This window comes from Polypterus senegalus, chromosome 3 (genome assembly GCF_016835505.1).
Source record: "Polypterus senegalus isolate Bchr_013 chromosome 3, ASM1683550v1, whole genome shotgun sequence".
Lineage (NCBI taxonomy): Eukaryota > Metazoa > Chordata > Cladistia > Polypteriformes > Polypteridae > Polypterus > Polypterus senegalus.
Window position 1 is genome coordinate 231,322,576 of NC_053156.1, and position 21,367 is coordinate 231,343,942.

General features: G+C 38.2%; 1 protein-coding gene across 2 annotated transcripts in view; it reads right to left on the minus strand.

Annotated features, from left to right (window-relative positions):
• syt2a (synaptotagmin IIa) overlaps window positions 1-21,367 on the minus strand; it is a 422,896-nt gene that overhangs the window by 219,860 nt on the left and 181,669 nt on the right. For both annotated transcript variants that reach the window (XM_039748716.1, XM_039748715.1), the window contains one exon: window positions 16,667-16,702. The gene's annotated coding sequence lies outside the window, so the exon portion shown is untranslated. The remainder of the gene's footprint in view (window positions 1-16,666; window positions 16,703-21,367) is intronic.

Consider the following 21,367-nt stretch of genomic DNA (forward strand, 5'->3'; position numbering starts at 1 on the left):
CCTCATTGATTTTCAAAAAAGCACAATCGATTTGTGAAGAATTAGACATTGAATTAAAACAGCCACGGTTAAATAAAGGCAAGTTCACAGATCGAATTTACTTTCTGAAAACGCAGAAGAATATTTTAGGAGGTCCATTTTCATCCCTTATTTGGATTCTATAATATCTTCTCTACAAATTCGGTATTCTTTTACACAAGAGAAAGCATTTTCACTTTTACAACTTTACCCAAAAGAAATGAGTAAATTGGATAAATCATCGTTTTTAATAGTTCTGGAAGACATTAACAGTCTGTATGGTGATATTCTTCCAAACTTTATATCTGATGCTACCACATGGTATGAGATGTGGAAAAATAAAAACATTGCAAACGAAATTACCGATTGCATGAGTTTAATTGAAGAGGCTACGAAGTTTTATCCGGCTGTTTCCGAGGCACTCAAGATTGGCATGACACTTCCTGCAACAACCTGCAGTATTGAAAGATCTTTTAGCACATTACGGCGCGTCAAAACTTGGAACCGATCTACAATGAGTGACGATAGATTAAGTGGATTATGTATGCTTATTGTACACAAAAAAAGAATAAATAATTGTCCAAAATTTATCGACAAAGTTGTAGACAAGTTTGGACAACAAAAAAGAAGGCTTGAGATGCTCTTTTAGAAACAAAGTGAATGATTGTTTATGTATAGTTGTAAAATGTAAACGTCTAATTGTAATTTAAAAATTTAAAATAAAAACTATTTTTGCGTTTTTCTTATTATTGAAAGATTTATTTTTTTTCTCCATTTCCTTTTTTTCAAAAGCTAGGGGGGTGCACGTGCACCTACTTGCACCCCCCTGCCGGCGCCCATGATGACAACGTATATGTCACATCACTAAACAAAACAATACTACCAGCCCACCTACTAGTAGCAGCAGTTTCTCATTGGCAGAGCAGCTTAACAGCTTCTTCGGCCATGGGCAGGAGAGACCAGGCTAGGTCCAGATACCCACAGACAGGTACCCACTATACAATCTGTTGATGTTATAAGCCCATTCCAGAATATCAATGTATGGAAAGTGACTGCCCAGATGGTTTCCTAGGAGGTATTTTCAAATATCTTCAATCAATCTCAATCACAGTGCACTAGCCCTACCTGAATAAAGACACCTAACATAGTACCAGTTCCAAAGCAGACTGTAGACCTGCCTCAATGATTATAGACCTGTAGCTTAAACATCATTAATCATGAAATGTCTGGAAAGCCTGGACCTCAAGGACATCAAGGCTGCTCTCCCACCCATTCTAAACCCTCACCAATATTCATATGGATCCAATAGGTCAATAGACGATGCCATTTCTGCTGTCCTCCACGCTGTACTGCTTTACCTGGAACAGCAAGCAACATAGGCATGGCTGCTGTTTGTGGATTACAGTTTTGCTTTTAATACTATCATACAGAGCACACTGTTTTCCAAGATATCCGGCCTAGGCTTTTAGCGTAACATCTGCCTGTGGATCCAGGACTTTTTAACAAACCAGCCACAGCCAGAAAGGATGGGCCCACACCGCTCCCTTAGCACAGAAGCACCGCAAGAATGTGTCTTGAGCCCTTTCCTTTACTCTTTGTATGCATATGACTAAATACCATCCCACAACAAATACAATAATAGTGGGACTAATCACTGATGGATACATGTCTGCCTACAGGAGGAGGTACATAGACTGACAGACTAGTGTACAGAGATAACTTGATACTTAACACCAAAAAATGAAAGAACTGATTTTTGATTTTAGGAATATATAAACAGTGACAGAGTCTCTGGTTTTAGATTCTTGGATACCTACATCTCAGAAGATCTCACACGGTCAATAAACACAAAATCACAGGTTTAAAAAGTACAACAGTGACTTTACTTCCAGAAAAATCTCAAGACGGTTGGCCTGTCACAAAAGCTTCTGGTTTGGTTCTACCGTTGTTCCATTAGGAGTGTCTTGACTTATGGGATACTCGTGTGGTACGGTAATAGCTCAGCAGCTGACAAAAAGGCTCTACAGAGCATCATAAAAACAGCAGAGAAAATTACCAACATACCTTTGCCTACCATGGAAGACATGTACACCTCTTGATGTTTGCAGAAGACATACAGGTTCATAAAGTACTTGTATCACCATCACATGAACTGTTTGAACTTCTCCTTCAGGGAAGAAATATAGGTCTGTTAGAGACCACAAACTGATGAACAGTTTCTACCCCAAAATGATTATTATACTAAGTTCTATGAGGTGTGTGATTTCATTACAGAAATAATCGTGAAACAGCATATTTATCATTATTTATTTATTTATGTGTATGTTTGTTTGTTTATTAATTATTTTTCTTAACTTGTGCTGTAGTTTTAGAAAAACTTTTATTTTTTTTTACATATGCTGATAATTGTGTAATATGTGAGCCATCTATGTGAGAATATTAGACGTTCGGTTTTTAAAAGTTATTTTTGAGTATCATTTCAGGTAGTGTACCAGAATTTCGTTGCATGTGTTATGCAATGACAGTAAAGGAATCTTATCTTATGTTATCTTATGTTGTGTTATGTTATGTTATCTTATCGTATGTTATCTTATCTTATTGTAGCTTATCTTGCCTTGCCTTGCCGTCTCTTATCATGTCTTATCTTACCTTCTCTTGCCGTGTCTTGTCTTATCTTGTCTTATCTTCTCTTGCTTTTCCTTATATTATCTTATCATGTCACCTCTTATCATTCCTTATCTTGTCTTTTTGTATCCTATCTTATCTTCTATTATCATATTTCATCTTGCTTTATGTTTTCTTAATTTTCCTTATCTTATCTTAGTGTATCATGTCTTCTCTTATTGTGCCTTGTCTTATTGTATCTTATCTTATCGTATCACATCTTATCTTTGCCTTAGCTTGTCTAATCTTCACATATCTTTCCTTATTTTATCTTGTATCATTGTGTCTTCTCTTATCTTACCTTCTCTCATCGTATCTTATCTTGTTTTATCTTCTCTTATTTTATCTTATTTTATTGTATCGTATCTTGTTTTATCTTCTCTTCTCTTTTCTTATCTTATCATATCATGTCTTGTTTTATCTTCTCTTTCCTTATCTTATCGTATCATGTCTTCTCTTATCGTGCCTTGTATAATCTTCTCTTATCCTATCTTATCTTCTCTTGACTTCTATCACATCTTATCTTGTCTTATCTTGGCGTATCTTTCCTCATCTTATCTTATTGCATTGTGTGTTCTCTTAATCTTATCTTAGTTCCTGTCTTGTTTCTTACAACACATACAAATTTACATAATACCAATAAACAAATAAGTAACAGAAATAGACACATCCAAGTAGGGAGAAACCAGAGACCTGTAAAATCAAAAATAGCCCTGGAAGATCCACAAGGATGTTTTGGGACTTGACCTTCCAGTTATGTCCCTCATAGAACAAGGTGGAAGGCAGTTTACTTGACCTGAAAATTAGGACATGAATTCTGCCTAAGGGTGCTACAGAAAGACAAAGAATGTGCCAGAAGAAAATGAAAGAGAGGGCCCTCAGTCCCAGTTGCTTGGTGTTTCAATAAACAAGACAAGACAAGACAGGCTCAGAGAAATGATGAAGAGCTGCATCGCTTGGCTTTCTGAGGACCCCTAAAACAAAATGCATGTACATAAAGGAGTTTATATTCAATATTTTGTAAAAGTGTTAGGCCATCCAAGAAATTGTTTTTAAAGCTAATTATTTTGTCTGTATTCATTTACTGTATTGTGAAAATGCTGTTTAAAACTAGGATTTTGTTAGCTTTCAATACACTTAGAATTTGCTTTGTGCTGTTGGGTTCAATGATAGAAGATAAGTGACCCATAAGGTTCACAGTATACAGAATTTCATAATGTATATGTTTTGAGCTCTTCATTTTTATTGCTTTATAACTTTATTATCTGAAAGGTCATTGCAGTCCATTACATTTGTTTCTTGAAGTGACAGACCAAATTCTCATTCCAACTCAGAGGACATGAGTTTGCCATTTGAACAGTTAAGGCCTGCCTCATCAGTCAATCCAACATGTGGGAAAAGGGTCATTTCCTGGGGGACAGTAGCAAAACCTCAATATCTGCCCCAATTTCAGTCAAACGAAGGATGATCTAAATTAGGAGGTGAATTATATAAGAAAACACAGCTCTAAGTAGAGGTGGGTGAAGCAAAAAGAATGTAGAGATAAGGTATTCAAAGTGGGAAAAATAATTATTTTATAATTCACCATTTTATAAAGACATGTTGCTTTAATGTACAGTATAGTATAGTATAACAGTATCAATATATGTACTCTATATATTGTGTGAGTGTGTGGAGAAGCACAGACAGGTGGAGTGATTTGCTTAGGACTAAAGTCTTAGCCTTGTAGTTTATTGTCTTATTCCCTATCCACTAAGCCATACTAATTGGAAAAACTATTTTCTCATGCCTTCCTAAATACCATTGCCATGTCAGAATAACATAGTGATAGCAAGAATCAAAAAACTATTTATAAAATAAATTACAACTCCAGTTTCAAAAAATAAAATTATGAAAATTACACTACACAATCATTCTGCTCCTATAATAATCTAATACCACTCTTCTTATTGGCAATCTAGTAAGAGAAAGATGTTAGGGTCATTTTAGACAGGCAGGGAGAAAGAGAGAGAGAGAGAAAAAGAAAGTGGTTGAGACCCCCTTTCTGGGTGATATGTGTTCAAGACCTGGGGCCATGAAGGCAAACAGGGCTTTGTTATCTTGTCTGTTTATGTGAACTTCAAGGTTTTTTTTCTTATTTTTCTCTCACTCATTTGCTTGATTTTAAAACACATTTTTTACATTTGCTTGATTTCATATTGGGTATAGAGAGACACCAGCAGGATATCGTGTTTTATTACAATACATACTGTGAAAATCCAGTATTACTGTTATGATTTGTCTGGCTCACAAAACTCAAAAAACAGTCTTTTCCAAAAACAAAAAAAAATCATCCAGATCCCAAACTCAAGATAGGCTGAAATAAAGCCAAGACTGGAAAAAAGGAGAAGAGAATCCTAAAAACCCAGGCTCACAATAGCAAACCAAAGTTTCTTTAATAAATGTAAAGATTTTATTACAGAATATTCTCAAACACAATAATGAAAGAGAGAAATCAAGATGTTTATCCAAAACATGGTTAACCAGGAAGCAAATGAATGTGAAACTTGAAGCAAAAGTCCAAAGCTGTATTCATAAACTAAAAAACCAAACAGCTACTCACAATTACAAGGAAAAATTCAAATTCCAAAAAATGAAAATCTGAGAGTAAACAAATGTTTCACTGATAGCACTGAGGCTTTTGCAAGCTTATGTACTGTAGACCCACAGCATATAAATAAATAATTAACATTACATATTCATAGTGCTATGAGCGGATTCATTATTTAATATTTTCTTGTCTTTTGTCAAGTTCTAGCATTCAATCTGGTGGTTTTCCTAGCCCTAGAATATGAGTTTAACATCAGTTGTCTTATTTGATTCATCTTGGTTATTTATGATCAATGCCATTTTGGCCTTCATTATTGTCAGGGGCGTTTCCTCAAAGGTCGTGAAATTTTAAAATACAACATGTGGGGGGTTAAAAAGTCAACCTTGGGATTAATTCCTTTTATAAACTATTGGATTCAAAACTCTTGTTTTCAGATCTATTTTGCATAAATCTTTTCTGTTTTTTGAATTTTTGTCTCTTCTTTTATTAATTAGAGCAGAAGATCTCCCGGGTTTGACCTTTTTCTGTTTTTAACTACACCATGTCTCCCAGTTTCCTCATTAAAATTCCTGTTCCTTGTTCATTACCATAACAAACAGAAGGCAATTTCTATATATATAAAATGACAAAATGGCAGGTGTCCATCTGTGCTGAGGCATAACATAATAAACTCTCCTGTGTCCATCCGTGCTTGGATGTAACATAGTAACATTTACAAGTGTCATCGCCACTCATGATGCTTGACTTCTGCATGAATGTCTCTTAAAAAGTATTAACTTTCAATTAACCCTTCGGGAATTCACTACAACCTATGATAAATTCTTTGGATGAAGTGCAATTAGAACATGAGAAAGAAGTTACAAAAATCAAGGGTGGAATGAGAAAAAGAAACGCGAGCTAGAATGTTACATGCCCAGAGACAGCAAAAGGTACAAAGAAAGAGGGATACAAGGACTAGTGATTGTTACTGGCTGGACTTTATATACTGTATATTTTTAAGCAATCTTTGAAAAACTTTGCATCTGCACAAGGTTTTCATCCGTAATATTTTATGAACAATGGTGTGATTTACCATTTTGCCAATGGATTACAACCAGCTAATTGAGAAAGAATAATAATAATAATAATACATTTTATTTATATAGCGCCTTTCCCATGCCCAAGAGTCTTAGAAAAAAACAGCAGGGTATATGTAACATTGGATACAAATGTTTTCCTGACTAGAACAATGAAACAGATAACAAAGCATTAAATAGAATAAAGAACAATAAACCAGAGTAAAATACTAAATTCAATACTAAAAGAAAAACCTAATAAATAACCTAATTTGTGATATAACAGACACACAAATTATCCTAAGCACCTGGACAGAGAGGTAAACTGAACGAAAAGGCAGAATGTTAAGTTAAGTTAAAAGCCTTCCTAAATAGATGAGTTTTAAGTGGTTTTTTAAAAGAATGAATAGAGCACCCAGACTTTGGATGTCATTCCAAAGTCTGGGTGCTATGGAGCTGAATGCCCTGTCACCCATAGAGTGCAGGTTAGTGTGAGGCACAACAAGATTAACAGAATCAGAGGACCTTAACATGTGAACAGGAACATAGTGATTTAGAAGGTCACTGATGTAGTTTGGTGCAAGGCCATTTAAAGCTTTGCCTGTTATTAAAACATTTTTATATTGAATCCTGTAGGACACAGGGAGCCAGTGAAGGTGAAGCAGGATCGGTGTGATGTGCTCGCTGTTGCTGGTTCGTTTAAGGACTCTAGCAGCAAAGTTTTGAATCATCTGGAGCTGAGATACAAGATTAGAAGGGGCACCTGCCAGTAGGGAGTTACAGTAATTGATGTGGGATGTGATAAAAGCATGGACAAGTTTCTCAGCATTAGAAAAGGAGAAGAATGAGCGAACACGTGATGTTATGGAGGTGAAAGTAAGAAATGTTTCTTAATGTGGTTTATGTGGACAGGATAAGAAAGGGAGAAATCAAAAATGACACAAACATTCCTTACATCAGAAGAAGATCTGATGAGATCACTGTCAAGAGTGACTGAAAAGGTGCTCATTTTCTTAAGTAGTGCTTTATTGCCAATTTGCAGGAGTTCAGTTTTGTTGCAATTTAATTTTAAGGAATTCTGCTCCATCCAGGTTTTAATTTCACTGAGGCAAGTTGTGAGCTGAGAAAACTCTGAGGAAGTTGCACTTTTGACATTGAAATAGAGTTGAGTGTCATCTGGATAAAAATGATAACCCAGTCCATAGCTAGAAATAATATGGCCAAGGGGACACATACAAATACAGAAGAGAAGAGGGCTAAGGACAGATCCCTGAGGAACTCCTTGTGTGACTGGCGCTAAGCTGGACCTGCTGCTGCCAAAACTAACAAACTCTTGCCTATCAGTCAGGTAGGACTTGAACCACTGGAGGGCAGTTCCAGAGATACCCAGCATGTTCTCCATTCTGGTGTGACAGAGAGCGGGTGCTATCGTCCTCTTGAACCCTTGGACAATACATCAGACACCAGATAAAAGTCCAAATTTTTACTTTATTAATAAACAACAGTGCACAAAGCACCCTCCACTCTACAATACTCATAAATAAACAATACAAATACTACCAGATGCGTTACCACCCTTCCACCCAGCTCAGCTCGTAGTCTGAGGATTTCTCACAATCTTTTATAGTCCTTGACCCGGAAGTGTTTCGCTCTCTCTGTCCACGTGACCAGGAACACTCCCGGGTCAGATAAAAATCTTTCTTCTTCAATCCGGAAGCATGTCATTCCACTTGTCCATGTGACTCGGATGTCCTTCCGGGGTGTAGGGCAAATAAGCTCTGTTCCTCCCTGCAGCGCCTTCTAGTGGCCCCCGTGGTTTCCAGCAGGGCTGTAGAGGAACACTCCAATGTCCATAATTCCCTGCTGGCATTCAGGGCACCTCCATGCTGCAGGGAAGGCTCCACCTGGCGGCATAGGGGTATTGGCCGGGATGAACAGCCAACCATATATCACACTGGAAAGTAGAATGTCATTCCTGACAAATGCTGCACTGAGGTCTAACAGCATTAATATGCTGGTTTGTCCAGAGTTTGCTGCCATAAGCAAATCATTGGTTACCCGAAGAAGAGCAGTTTCACAGCTGTGCTGCACCCTGAAACCAGACTGAATGGGTTCCATCTAATTATTAGAGGTTAAGTAATTGGTGAGCTGGGAGGCTACAACACGCTCAAGAACTTTTGACAGAAAAGGTAAGTGTGAAATAGGCTGAAAATTGTTAAAATCGTCACCATCAAGACCAGACTTTTTTAACATGGGGGTTACAGAAGCGATTTTAAAAGTGAGCGGCACAAAGTCAGTGTCAAGGGATGAGTTTATTTTTGTTGTAATAGTCGGGATTATGGCATAAAGGTGGGATTTAAGAAGTGTGGTGGAGATGGGGAAGACAGTTTAGCAAAACACTGCATACAAAGAAATCTTTTTAGTCAAAGACTACAAGTGTAGTTTAAGAAAAACTCAATTTGTAAAATTAAAAAACTAATAAAAATAAACATTAAATATACTATAAAGAAATTTTCACTCGACACCTCCAATAACATGGGGACAATGTCTACTCTCTTAGATGATTCTGCAATCCTAATATCACGATAAGATTTAGATTCCCTGTTTCTATATTTTACATTCTCTTCCTATTCTACATTGTACTGTTGTGCCTGTATTACTAAATGGGTTTTTCACTAGTAAATAAATAATACAAAAAATACAATTTAAGCATTAAGAAAACACAAACCAAGCTTATAAAATATTTACAAAACAAAAACAAAACAATCCATATAAAATATGCTCAAGTCAGGAATGAAACCCTGGCTATGGCATAAAAATCACAATTTATATTTGGCTGTTGGCAAGAGGACAGTTGCAGGTGTCCCAGAAAATCCCACACTGACAGCAGGACAAGGCTTGCCCGTGTCAATTCAGGAGCATAGGGGCCACTACAGGTCGGTTGGCCCTTTATTTATGCTGAGTACCATGGGACAGTTATAAAGGATGGTGTCAGTACCAGTTGAAGATAATTTTGTCCTGAGTGGCAGCATATTGTATTCCTTCAGGACCCCACTGAGCAGGTGTCCAAACAACCTTTAGTATATTCGGGGGCTCCTGAGAGGCCAATCAAGAGGCTACAAGCACTCCTTACCAAGAAGTGTCATCACATAGCAATTAGCTAAAAAGTAGGGCTGTGCATTCATTGGGGAATTCTCAGGGAAATGCCACCGAATCCCAGTGCTGTGTCAAATATTCATTAGGAAACAGCAGAGCATCATCTTTCCAATTATCTGGGCAGTTGAAAGGCAACCCTGGAGACCTGAATATTAAAGGAAACAAAGGTATCATTGGTTTAGAGTCACCAAGAGCCATTAGAAAGAGTTCCATCCTGGAATCCCTAAAAAGACAAAGTAAGGCAACAATTGTCTGGCCACAAGTAACCTCAGCTGAGGCTTCACTTCACAGTCAGAGAAACACTGGGCTTGGAGTCAGGAAGATAGTCTTGGACAAAAGCTCAACTAGCAAGTGGAAGCAAGGTCAGGACTGGGATAAAGAGATACAGCAAAAAACAACATGAAAAGAAAATGATTTTTGAGCACTTTTTTTATTTTACTTCTTCCGATGTTATTATGTGGTTCCTCAATAATCTTCCTTCACAATGATCCCATTATATCATTCCAGAAATAGATATATTTATATTTGTACATACTATATATCACACAGCGCACTCACACAGACACCCACACTATACTGAGGATATTTTGGTGCCACCAATTAACCTAACATGCACATCTTTGGGAATGCGGCAGGAAAAGCTAAATACTGTACCTGGATGAGATAGACATGGGTAGAATGTGCACAAATAAAATAACTGTCAGCGGGATTCACATCTAGGATGCTGGATCCATGAGAGCAGCAGTGCTAACCACTGTGCTAAAGAGAATAATATGATGAAATGTACATTTTCATTTCTACCTTTTCCATCATACATTTCACAAACTGTCTGAATAGAAACACAAGGGGATTTTACAAGCCCGACCTTAATAAAAGGTAGCACGCAAATTGATGAGGTACATCACAGGTAAAGTCATTAATATAACAATGCATAAGCTGTGAAAGTGCAATCGGCAAAAGCACAACTGAGACTAATGATAAATTCCATTGTAAACCTTGTTGATTCAGTAACACACTTGTATGTTGTACATGTTGATCACCCAATAACTGTAAATTTGCCTGTCACTTTTCTGGCAGGGTGATCTGGGAAGTTTGAGCCTTAGTTTTGAAAGTTGACATGCAATTATCAATATAGGAGTAAGGCTTTTATTCAGTCTTTACAATCCATCCAGCCATGCTTTTTAATAACTAATGGTATCACAGTGTCTAAGGCTGTGTTCAACCCTCGAAGAAATGCAATTAATCAAGCACACATTTATAACATTTAGACATAGAAAGAAAACTGGACTACCAGATGAAAAACTAACAAGTTGAATTGGAAAACTTCACATAGCTGTCAAACCAGTGTGAGACTTGAACTCAGAACGCTGAGTGTATTAGACAAATGAAGTGATAGCAACTTCAAAACCAGAAAAAAAAACAGGATGGTGTTCAGTCTGATTTGAATGTGAAAACTGGCATATGGTTTGATATGTTTCTCCTATAAAAGCCTAAATAGTTGGCGCCTTATTTAGCCTAATTCCAATCTTCTTTATAGTCTTTTGAATTCAAAAGAGAAATTTCAGAGAAAAAAAACATAACTATAACAGGCACTGTAGGTGTTATAAATATCATTAGTAATGAGGTTAAGTAAATTCTGAATAGTTGTTTTTTGTTCTTTTCTAAAACATTGAGCTCAGAGTTTAATAAAATGTCTTATCTACCACTAAAGCTGGAGCTTAGAATTGAGGAAGAGCAGATTTATAATCAATTAGTAATATATTAGTGGCAGACTGGTACAAAAGCTGTGACTATGGCCTGGAGATACACAGGGTCAGATCTTCTAGTGGTATAATAAACCATGCCTAGAGTTTTAAATTAGATGTGATCCAAGGCTAGTAGCCCGTGGAAGAATATATAAGAACATAAAAAATTGGGAAATGAGAAGAGACCATTCAGTCCATCAAGTTTGTTTGTTTAGTTAATAGCTAAGCCATCACAATATCTCATATAGATACTACAAGGTGTTTTGCCTCAACTACACATCCTGGTAGGTTGTTCCAGATTTCCATATCTATTTGAGTAAAGAAATGCTTCCTGGCTTCTGTCCTAAATGCACTTCCTGTTGTCCTCAAGTATGTGATTCACCCTTAAGCTGAATTCTCCTGAATCTACTTTATCAATGCCTTTGAGAATTTTGAAGACCTGGATTACATCCCCACCTGGTCTCCTATGCTCATGACTAAGCATGTCGGTGACAGTATTACATGTTCTTCAGTCCTGGGATGCACTTGGTTGCTCTCTTCTGGAAGACTTCACCTTCTCCTATGTGTTTTTTGTATGCTTATGTCCAGAACTGCACACAATACTCCAGATGGGTCTCACTTGTGTATTATACAGTCTGAGCATAACACCCCTCAATTAATATTTAACATTTTTTACAATATAACCTAAAATTTTATTTGCCTTTCTAATTGCTTCTGCACAATGCTTAGAAGATGAAAACATTCTGTCAACAAAACACCCTAAATCCTTTTCAGAGGTTGCTTCCTGTAGGACACTGTCTTCCATCTTGTATTTATAAATTAAGTTCCTTTTGCCCACATACAGCAGTTTGCAATTTTCTACATTAAACTGCATTTTCCACGCATTCATCAAAAATCAAGTATAGTGTAACCTGAGAAATGGATAGAAATAAAAACTGCCACTCTGAAAATGTACTGTATTCAATGTGGTACTATATATAATTTGATGTAAAATATGTAGCAATTTGAAGCAATCATCTTGTGTCAAACACTTCTTGATATGAATATTTGACTGACAGTAAGAACTAACAGATTCAGTAGAATAGCAGGGTCAGCATCAGTACAGTAGACCAGGAAGAAAAAATTAAACACAGAAATAGCAAGTCCACGACGTAGAAAAAATTAGGAAAGGTGGGCTTCCAGTTTTGAACATTATCACTGATAAAGAATTATTGTCAACTGGATAGTTGTATCATGTGTGGTGCTTTAAACACAGACAAAATGTTTAAGGTTCTGGTGATGGAGCTCTGTAAATAGACAGCAGAGGCTCAGAGTGAATGCTGAGCATCTGAGAAAATTCCACATATTGCTTAATCAACCTGCTTCAATAAAAAAGTGAGTCAAAGATAAATTGCTTCAAAGCAACACTCAAAAGTGAACTTCCAAACAAAATGGAACACATATGCTGGAGAAAAAGAGAGTGGATGTACAATAAATGATGGTAAACAAGCTGTAATTGCCTTTACTTCACTATAACCATTGTGGAGGACTGCCGGCTTTTCAGGCCGGTCCTCACCCCCAGGGCCTCATGGACTTTGTAGTATTTATACACAGCCCTGCTGGATACCTTGGGGGCCACTAGGAGTCGCTGTGGGGGGGCTTATGGGCTCTTTTGTGCCGTATGACCTGGGAGTACGTCACGGTCATGTGACAGGAAGGAACGATGTGCTCCCGAGTTGAAAAAAAGGAACTTTTGCCCTGACCCGGAAGGAAAAAGGAACTGTGGACTGTTGGGACAGGAACACCTCCGGGTCAGGGGCTATAAAAGGACGATGCCTCAGTCCAGACACTTAGCTGAGCTGGGAGGTAGGAGGGCGAAGTGTCTGGGCGAGGAGGAAAGAGAATAGTGTTGTTGTTATTTGTAATTTATGAGTGTAGAGTGGAGGGTGCTTTGTGCACGGTATAATAATAAAAAGAATAGTTATTATACTTTCACCTGGTGTTCAGAGTGGTACCTGAGGGTGTTAGAGGTGGACCACGCCTCTATCTGCTACACCATGTATTCTTATCTTGCTTAACTGGAAGAATCCTAACTCACCTCTTTTAAGTCAGTGGGTTACTGGTGGTATATACTATTTGAAATTGGAAAAAAAACAAATTCTCACTTACAGAATCTGTTCAAAACTTTTCTAAAACCTGGCAATACCTAATCAATAATATTTTAGAATAAGCATTTATATTGGAGGAAAAGATTCCTTTCTCTTTTTACTACACTCAAATGTTTTAGATAGATAGATAGATAGATACTTTATTAATCCCAAGGGGAAATTCAAATAATCCAGCAGCAGTTTTTCTGATACAAAAAAAAAATATATCAAATTAAAGAGTAATACAAATGCATGTAAAAAAAGACAATAGCTTTGAATAATGTTAGCGTTTACCCCCCAAGGTGGAATTGAAGAGTCGCATAGTGTGGGGGAGGAACGATCTCCTCAGTCTGTCAGTGGAGCAGGACAGTGATAGCAGTCTGTCACTGAAGCTACTCCTCTGCCTGGAGATAACACTATTCAGTGGATGCAGTGCATCCTCCATGATTGACAGGAGCCTGCTTAGCACCTGTTGCTCTGTCACAGATGTTAAACTGTCCAGCTTCATTCCTACAATAGAGCCTGCCTTCTTAACAAGTTTGTCCAGGTGTGAGGCGATCTTCATCTTTATGCTGCCTCCCCAGCACACCACTGCGTAGAAGAGGGCACTCGCCACAACCATCTGGTAGAACATCTGCAGCATCCTTTTGCAGATGTTGAAGGACGCCAACCTTCTAAGGAAGTATAGTCGGCTCTGACCTTTCTTACACAGAGCATCAGTATTGGCAGTCCAATCCAATTTATCATCCAGCTGCACTCCCAAGTATTTATAGGTCTGTACCCTCTTCACACAGTCTCCTCTGATGATCATGGGGCCCATGAGGGGCCTGGGCCTCCTAAAATCCACTACCAGTTCCTTGGTCTTGCTGGTGTTCAGGTGTAAGTGGTTTGAGTCGCACCATTTAACAAAGTCTTGATTATCTTCCTATACTCCTCCTCCTGCCCACTCCTGATGCAGCCCACAACAGCAGTGTCATCAGCGAACTTTTGCATGTGGCAGGACTCCGAATCATATTGGAAGTCTGATGTATATAGGCTGAATAGGACCGGAGAAAGTACAGTCCCTTGCGGCGCTCCTGTGTTGCTGACCACAATGTCAGACCTGTAGTTCCCGAGACGCACAAACTGAGGTCTGTCTGTAAGATAGTCCACGATCCATGCCACCAGGTGTGAATCTACTCCCATCTCTGTCAGCTTGTCCCTTAGGAGCAGAGGTTGGATGGTGTTGAAGGTGCTAGAGAAGTCAAAAAACATAATTCTAACAGCACCACTGCCTCTGTCCAAGTGGGAGAGGGATTGTTGTAGCATATAGATGATGGCATCCTCCACTCCCACCGTCTTCTGGTAATGGATCGAGGGCATGACGGACCTGTGGCCTCAGGTGGTGAAGCAGCAGCCGCTCCATGGTCTTCTTCACATGTGACGTCAGAGCAACAGGACGGAAGTCATTCAGCTGTCTAGGACGTGATACCTTTGGGACTGGGGTGATACAAGATGTTTTCCAAGCCTAGGGAGTCTCCCCTGTTCCATGCTCAACTTGGAGATGCGCTGTAGAGAACTCCACAGTTCCAGCACACAGGCCTTCAGCAGTCATGGCAATACTCCATCTGGATCTGCTGCTTTGCTGGCACGAAGTCTCCTTAGCTCTCTGCTCACCTGCACTGCTGTAATTGTGGGTAGGGATGTCTCTCCTATGCTGGTATCAGCAGAAGGATGGTTGGAGGATGCAGTACTCTGAGGTGAGTGTGGGTTAGGGTGGTCAAACCTTTTAAGGAGTTGTTCATTTGGTTTGCTCACCCCACGTCTCTCTCCATAGTGGCACCCCGCTTCAAGCTGCAGCCAGTGATGATCTTCATCCCATCCCATACTTCCTTCATGCTGTTATTCTGCAACTTCTGCTCCAGCTTTCTCCTGTACTGCTCCTTCGCCGCCCTGAGCTGGACTCGGAGTTCCTTCTACACACGCTTGAGCTCATGCTGATCACCACCTTTAAAAGCCCTTTTCTTCTGGTTCAAAAGGCCCTTGATGTCACTTGTAATCCATAGCTTGTTGTTAGCATAGCAGCATACTGTTCTTACTGGAACTACAATGTCCATACAGAAATTGATGTAATCAGTTGTGCAGTCAACAGCCTCTTCTTCTTTACTTCTTCTTTACTCTCGCTGTTGGCCTTCCTCTCTTTCTCATGGGTGGGGGTGGATTTGAATTTAGTTTTGTTAAGTTTGACTTGATTGTTATATGCTTTTAATAAATTCAATAAAAGAACCAAAAAAAAATTATGGGAAATATAAAAACCACGAAGCAGACCTATTCAAGGTTAACAGTGAACTGGTGAATGCCAGCAATAGTTAAGCAACATCTGTTCATGTTGCCCACTGGAAATCTGACATTAGGGATTCTCTTTCAATCACTTAAGATACGTTTTGTCTTAGAAAGAGCCCAAAGAAAGATGACTGAAGAAAGAATTCGAAGAGTCTGCCTGGTCAGAGAGTGCCATGTTTATAAAATGAATATGGAAACCCTGCATTCTGCTTCACCACACCTGCAATGCCAATTTGCTTTGACATTGCGTGGATTTCACTATTTATCTTGTAATTTGTTAATTTGCTAAACCTGCCTAATCATGTCATAAGGTCATAGGTTACCTATTCAGGTAACTTTAGGTATGTTCACTCCTGAAAGGGATGCCATCTATCACAATTATTGAGCCTATCAGTAAAACATTTTACTGTGCTTATTGTGTTATTGTGCCTTTCTTAATGTCAAGCTCTGCTTCACCAAAACATAGTCTATGCCTTTTCCTGGGACTCTCTAATAAATTATTTCCTGATATTGTAATGCACAATGGTTACATATGATTTTTTGCAGCCTTGCTAGCCTTTCCTTTGATTTCAAGTTTAATCATTTTTAATTTCAAATACCACCTGCTTCAATTCTCTATATTTTTAAGGGCATTTTTTCATCCCCACAACTCAAATATTCACTTTTTACATCATCAATATCTGTCTGATTTAGTTACCTGACTTTTATCTACCAAAAAAATAGCTGGTTTTCCACATACATGGCTTTGAGCTCATTACAATGCACCCTCGGATGCCATCAGCTTCATAACATCAATTGATATGCAGTTGTGACTTGTGAATCCAAAATGAAAAGGGGGCTGGAGGATTAAAGGAGGGAGAAGATGAATTTAGAACTGTTTGGTAAGCACTGATCATTAGTTGGCTTGCAGCCTGGAATACAGTAGTAAAGCTTCTGACCATTATGCAACAAAATCCATGGAGTTTAAGAATGGAATCTGTTTATACTTACGGTCTGCTGGAGACGAGGTTCAGATTACCGAAGGAGCTGTAAAACAAACAACATACGTAAACATGTTAGTAGGTTTAAAAGAAGAGCAAACAAACCAGCTGGAATGTCTGCAAGCTACAATTACTTTTAGGGTGTAAAGAATTTAAAGACATGCTACACATCTATTGACTTTTTACATTAATCGTTGCTTTCATTTTCTAAATGCAAGCAGCCATGTATAGGACTGCACTAACGGAGACTGTCCAGTCTGACCTCATGCTAACTACATGGCTTGAACAGACTGTCCTCACTTGACTCCTTTCAGGGCACCACTAACAGGGACCCCACCCTTAAAAGCTATAAACAATACACTGTATATATTAGTATAACAAATGCCACTTATTGAATACAGCTACAAGTGCTTTACAAAACACATATGTGTGTACTTTTACTGACAGGTAGAAAACAAAATAGTAGGGTGTTGTACCGTGTTAGTCATAGATTGATACAGGAGAAAGTAGGGTGAAATTACACCTTTTATTGGCTAACTAAATAGATTACAAATGCAAGATTTCGAGAAAACAACTAAATGACTCATTTTACAGTCCTTGCCAATATTTGTCTATACTAATAGGAGAAGTTCAGATGACATGAAAAGATCCTATTCTTGATATCGCATTCATGGTAACTAGGAGCACTGAGGCGAAGCTGGAGTTATTACAGAGTGTTGCATCAAGCCAATAAAGTAATGGAGGTAAAGTTAACTGGACATTATGATCTGAAATTGGCCAAACATGAGTAAGTGCAGGTATTTCCATAAGTGTGCCCTACAATCCATGACTTATTCCACTTTCTCCTAAAAAGGCAGAAATGGGTAAGCAGGAATGAAGAAGGATGGATAGTTGGGTTTTTAGGCAGATGGCAATGCCTCAATGCATGAATGTATAAAAAAATGAATGGATGTATGGGTATTAAGGCAAAAGGCAAAGCCCCAAAGCAGAGGTGTGATGGCTGAATACCTTTTAAGATAGTCCCTTATATTTTTCTCTATGTAGAAACCTGTTTTCTGTCCATGAACAAAGTTTGGTGAAAACAAAATATCTGAAATTGTACTCCAGCTAGCTGGAAGAAATATTTTTAATATTATTGATGGACGTCCTCATCTAGTTGGGTCTGGATATTTTGCCTACACTGTAGTGACCCACCAGGGACTGATCCTAATACAGATCCTAATACTGTGCTATGGGAAGTATACAGTTTGTACTAAAGTTTGTTTCTGCGCTTGATGATACCCAGTGAAATTGTGAGAGTTGAATTAACTGTTATGGCGTTAAAGTAACCCTCAAAAGTGTATAAACTCTTACAATCTTAATGAGTAAAAGAAACATATTGCAGAACAAATAAAGAGGAAGGAATCTTTTTATGAAATGCTTTTTTATGGTAATTAAATAAATTTGAGCTTTTTATAGATGCAAATTATATTTAATTGGCTTTATGTTGTTTTTGCTAAATGGCCCATTCTTCCTGTGATTAGGCATAATTTTTCTTTCCTTTTCATGTCATTTTTGAATAAAAAACACAGGCACCTTGAACAAGGGTGCAACTGCATTATCAAAATAAGGGTATCCAGAGAGAGAAAAAAAGAACTTTTCAGGTGACTGACTTGGACATTTGATACATTTCTTTTTTGATTATTTATGTCTGTTTTGTTGTGTTATTCAGTGTTTAGGAGCAATTGAAAAAGACTAATACTTGTAGTTTGCTGGATTATCAAGTCAAGTCAAATCAAGTCAAGTGACTGTGCCACCCATCTAAGACGAGTTGAAATCTAAGTAATCAACATAGGCCTCAGCATTAATGTTTGCAGTGCACCATGCAATGTATACATCTCTGCTATATGCCATTTGGTATGGGATTTACAAAAGCAGTGTTAATGTTACTGTTGCACCATCAATGCATTTTATTATTAAAAATGTGTATGATGGGCCATCTTTTGGAATAACAGAGACAGATCATCCATACTAGTATTGCAGTATTGCACTATACAGTGGCATAAAATAACGTTCCACCATGACCTTGGTGCAATATGCAAATAAACACAGGACAAGTTCAAGATAGGAGAAGAATTATACTGTACTATACATAGATAACTGAGTAAATAACAGGGAAATGAATAGATAGTAAATAATTAAAATGGATAGTAAAATACAAATTAATGATAATAACAAAAAATAATTATACAGACAAAAGTAGTAAGAAATGAACTGCATATAGATAAACTACTAGGAGCAGATCTTAGGGGAGGAGGTAAGCACAGAGCTCAGAGTCCAGACAGCCAAGGGGAAGAAGCTGTTGTAGAACCCGCCAGAACTGGTTTGGAAGCAGCCTTCTGCTAGGTGGAAGTGGAACAAAGAGACTGTGGGAAATGTGCGATGGTCCTCCATAGTGCTGTAGGCTTCCTGATGCAATGCTTAATAAGATGTCTTTAATGGAGGTTGGGGAGATCCCAATGAACTTTTTTGCTGTTTATACAGTACTATCTGCTGCAGGACCTTGTGGTCAGAGACACAGCAGTTTCCAAATGAGATAGGAATGCAGCTGGTCATAATCCTCTCGATGGTGCCTCTGTAGAATATGGTGAGAGTACAGAGAGGTAGGCTTGCCTTACTCAGCTGCCCAATGAAGTGGAGATGCTGCTGCACAAACTAGGGTATGGAGGTGGTGTCAATTGACAAAGTAAGGTCAGCTGTCTGGTGTACAACAAGGGATTTAGCTATCTTGACCAATTTCATAAAGCTCTTGATGTGCAGTAGGTTGTGGACAGCATGGGTGTGTCTCATGTCCACAATCATCTCTTTCATTTTATCCATGTTAAGAGACAGATTGTTGTAGTTGCACCAGTCCACCAGTCATCGTGTCTCCATTCTGAAAGCTAACTCACCACTATTGCTGATGAGACAATTGCTGTTGTGTTGTGGGTAAACTTAATAATAGTGTTAGAGCTGTGCATGGTTAGTCATGATTCATTAAAGTGAGCAAAAGTGGGCAGAGTACACAGCGCGGGGGGGACACCAGTACTCAACATGATGATGCTGGAGATGGTGTTTCCAATGTGGACTGTATGGAATCTCTCTGTCAGGAAGATTTTGATCCAGATGTATAAAGAACCGTTGTAACCTGCCAGATTCAGCTTTCCAACAAGCTTCTGAGGGTTAATGATGTTGTATACCAAACTTTAGTCTATGAACAGCACTCTAACATAAGTGCCTCTTTTGTCCAACTGGGACAAGACGAAGAATAGATGATAAGGCCTCCTCAGTGATAGGCAAACATGAGATGCCTGTAAAGATATCCATCAGTTGATTAATGAATCTCATAATGGGGAGAAAAAGGTTCTACATAAGCTGCTGTGTAATGGACTTGGGAGGCCATATCTAAACTGATGTGTGTAGTTTTGGTGTCCATATACAAGAAGGGCATTGCAGAAGGGGGACAAGTTCAGAAAAGAGCTACAAGATACACTCCAGGTCTTTGGGGTTTGAAGTACAAAGGAAAGTTAAAGGATAGAATTCTTGCAGTTTGATCAAATAGAGCATAAATGAATGACAAGACATGGGTATTTCACATTTTAAAGGAACCAACTATCACTTTAAAATGATTCTTTCACTGTATTGGTTGAAAGATAGTTAAAGAGAAAGCCCTCACATATTATAAAAATACCTTTTAATCTCAGTTAAAGTAAAATCTTTGCCAGTGTCCCAGTACATTTACCCCTGTTTTCCTCCTACATCCCAAAGGCTTATTAAATGTAAATGGCCCAGGCTGGTGTCCTGCAAGAGGCTCCTATCCTCTGCCACCCTGTACAGAGTGTGCTTGGAAAAGGGATGGAAGAATTTATTTCTCCAGTTGGCATACAGAAAGATAGAGATCTTACTTCAATAAGATACTGAGGAAGAAAAAAAAATTATTAACTGAAATGTAAGCTATGATAAGAATGTGCTGTGCATTAACCGACAGTATAACATTTAATCCTTTTATAAGCTGAGAAAAAAATTCTTAAATTGTAACTGCCACATAGCTATTGAAGAGTTATAACCCTGATGGTGCAGAAGAATAGGGAGGTAGCATTGTCTAAAACTGCTGAGTTACATACACCCTAAAAACCGCTAACTGGACTTATGTACATGCAAGCTAGCAAAAGTGTATTTCCTAAAACTGTGAAAATGCAGACAACTCTTTATCTGTAAAAAACATGTACAAATTTAGGATGTGAACAGGGACTCTAGCAATCCATGTAATGACCTCAAGATGAACTACTACATTTCCTCTTTTTCTTTCTTGTCAACGAAGTTGAGTATTAAAGGAAGTCTCTTCAGGCTGCTGGCTAGGCTGACTGTCTGTAGCGAACGTGACAGTTCCTGTGGCCTCTCTGCTCACCAAGAATAATGAAATTGCTTTTTTACTTTTTTATTGGTGTCTGCCTGCTGTTATTCTCGATTTTCATCCACAATACCTATAGTAGTGGTAAGATATAGACTTCATGGAAAGAACAGCAGCACAGATGCAATGCTTATGCAGCATGTCTTCATATTCTACATCTACATGCTTTCAGCCTCTTGCATCTTTTTATAATTTACTGAAAAATACCAAAACACTTCATTAAGTAGATGAGATACTAACAGTTTATTTGTGTTTTCTTGTTGTACTATAGGCATGCATAAC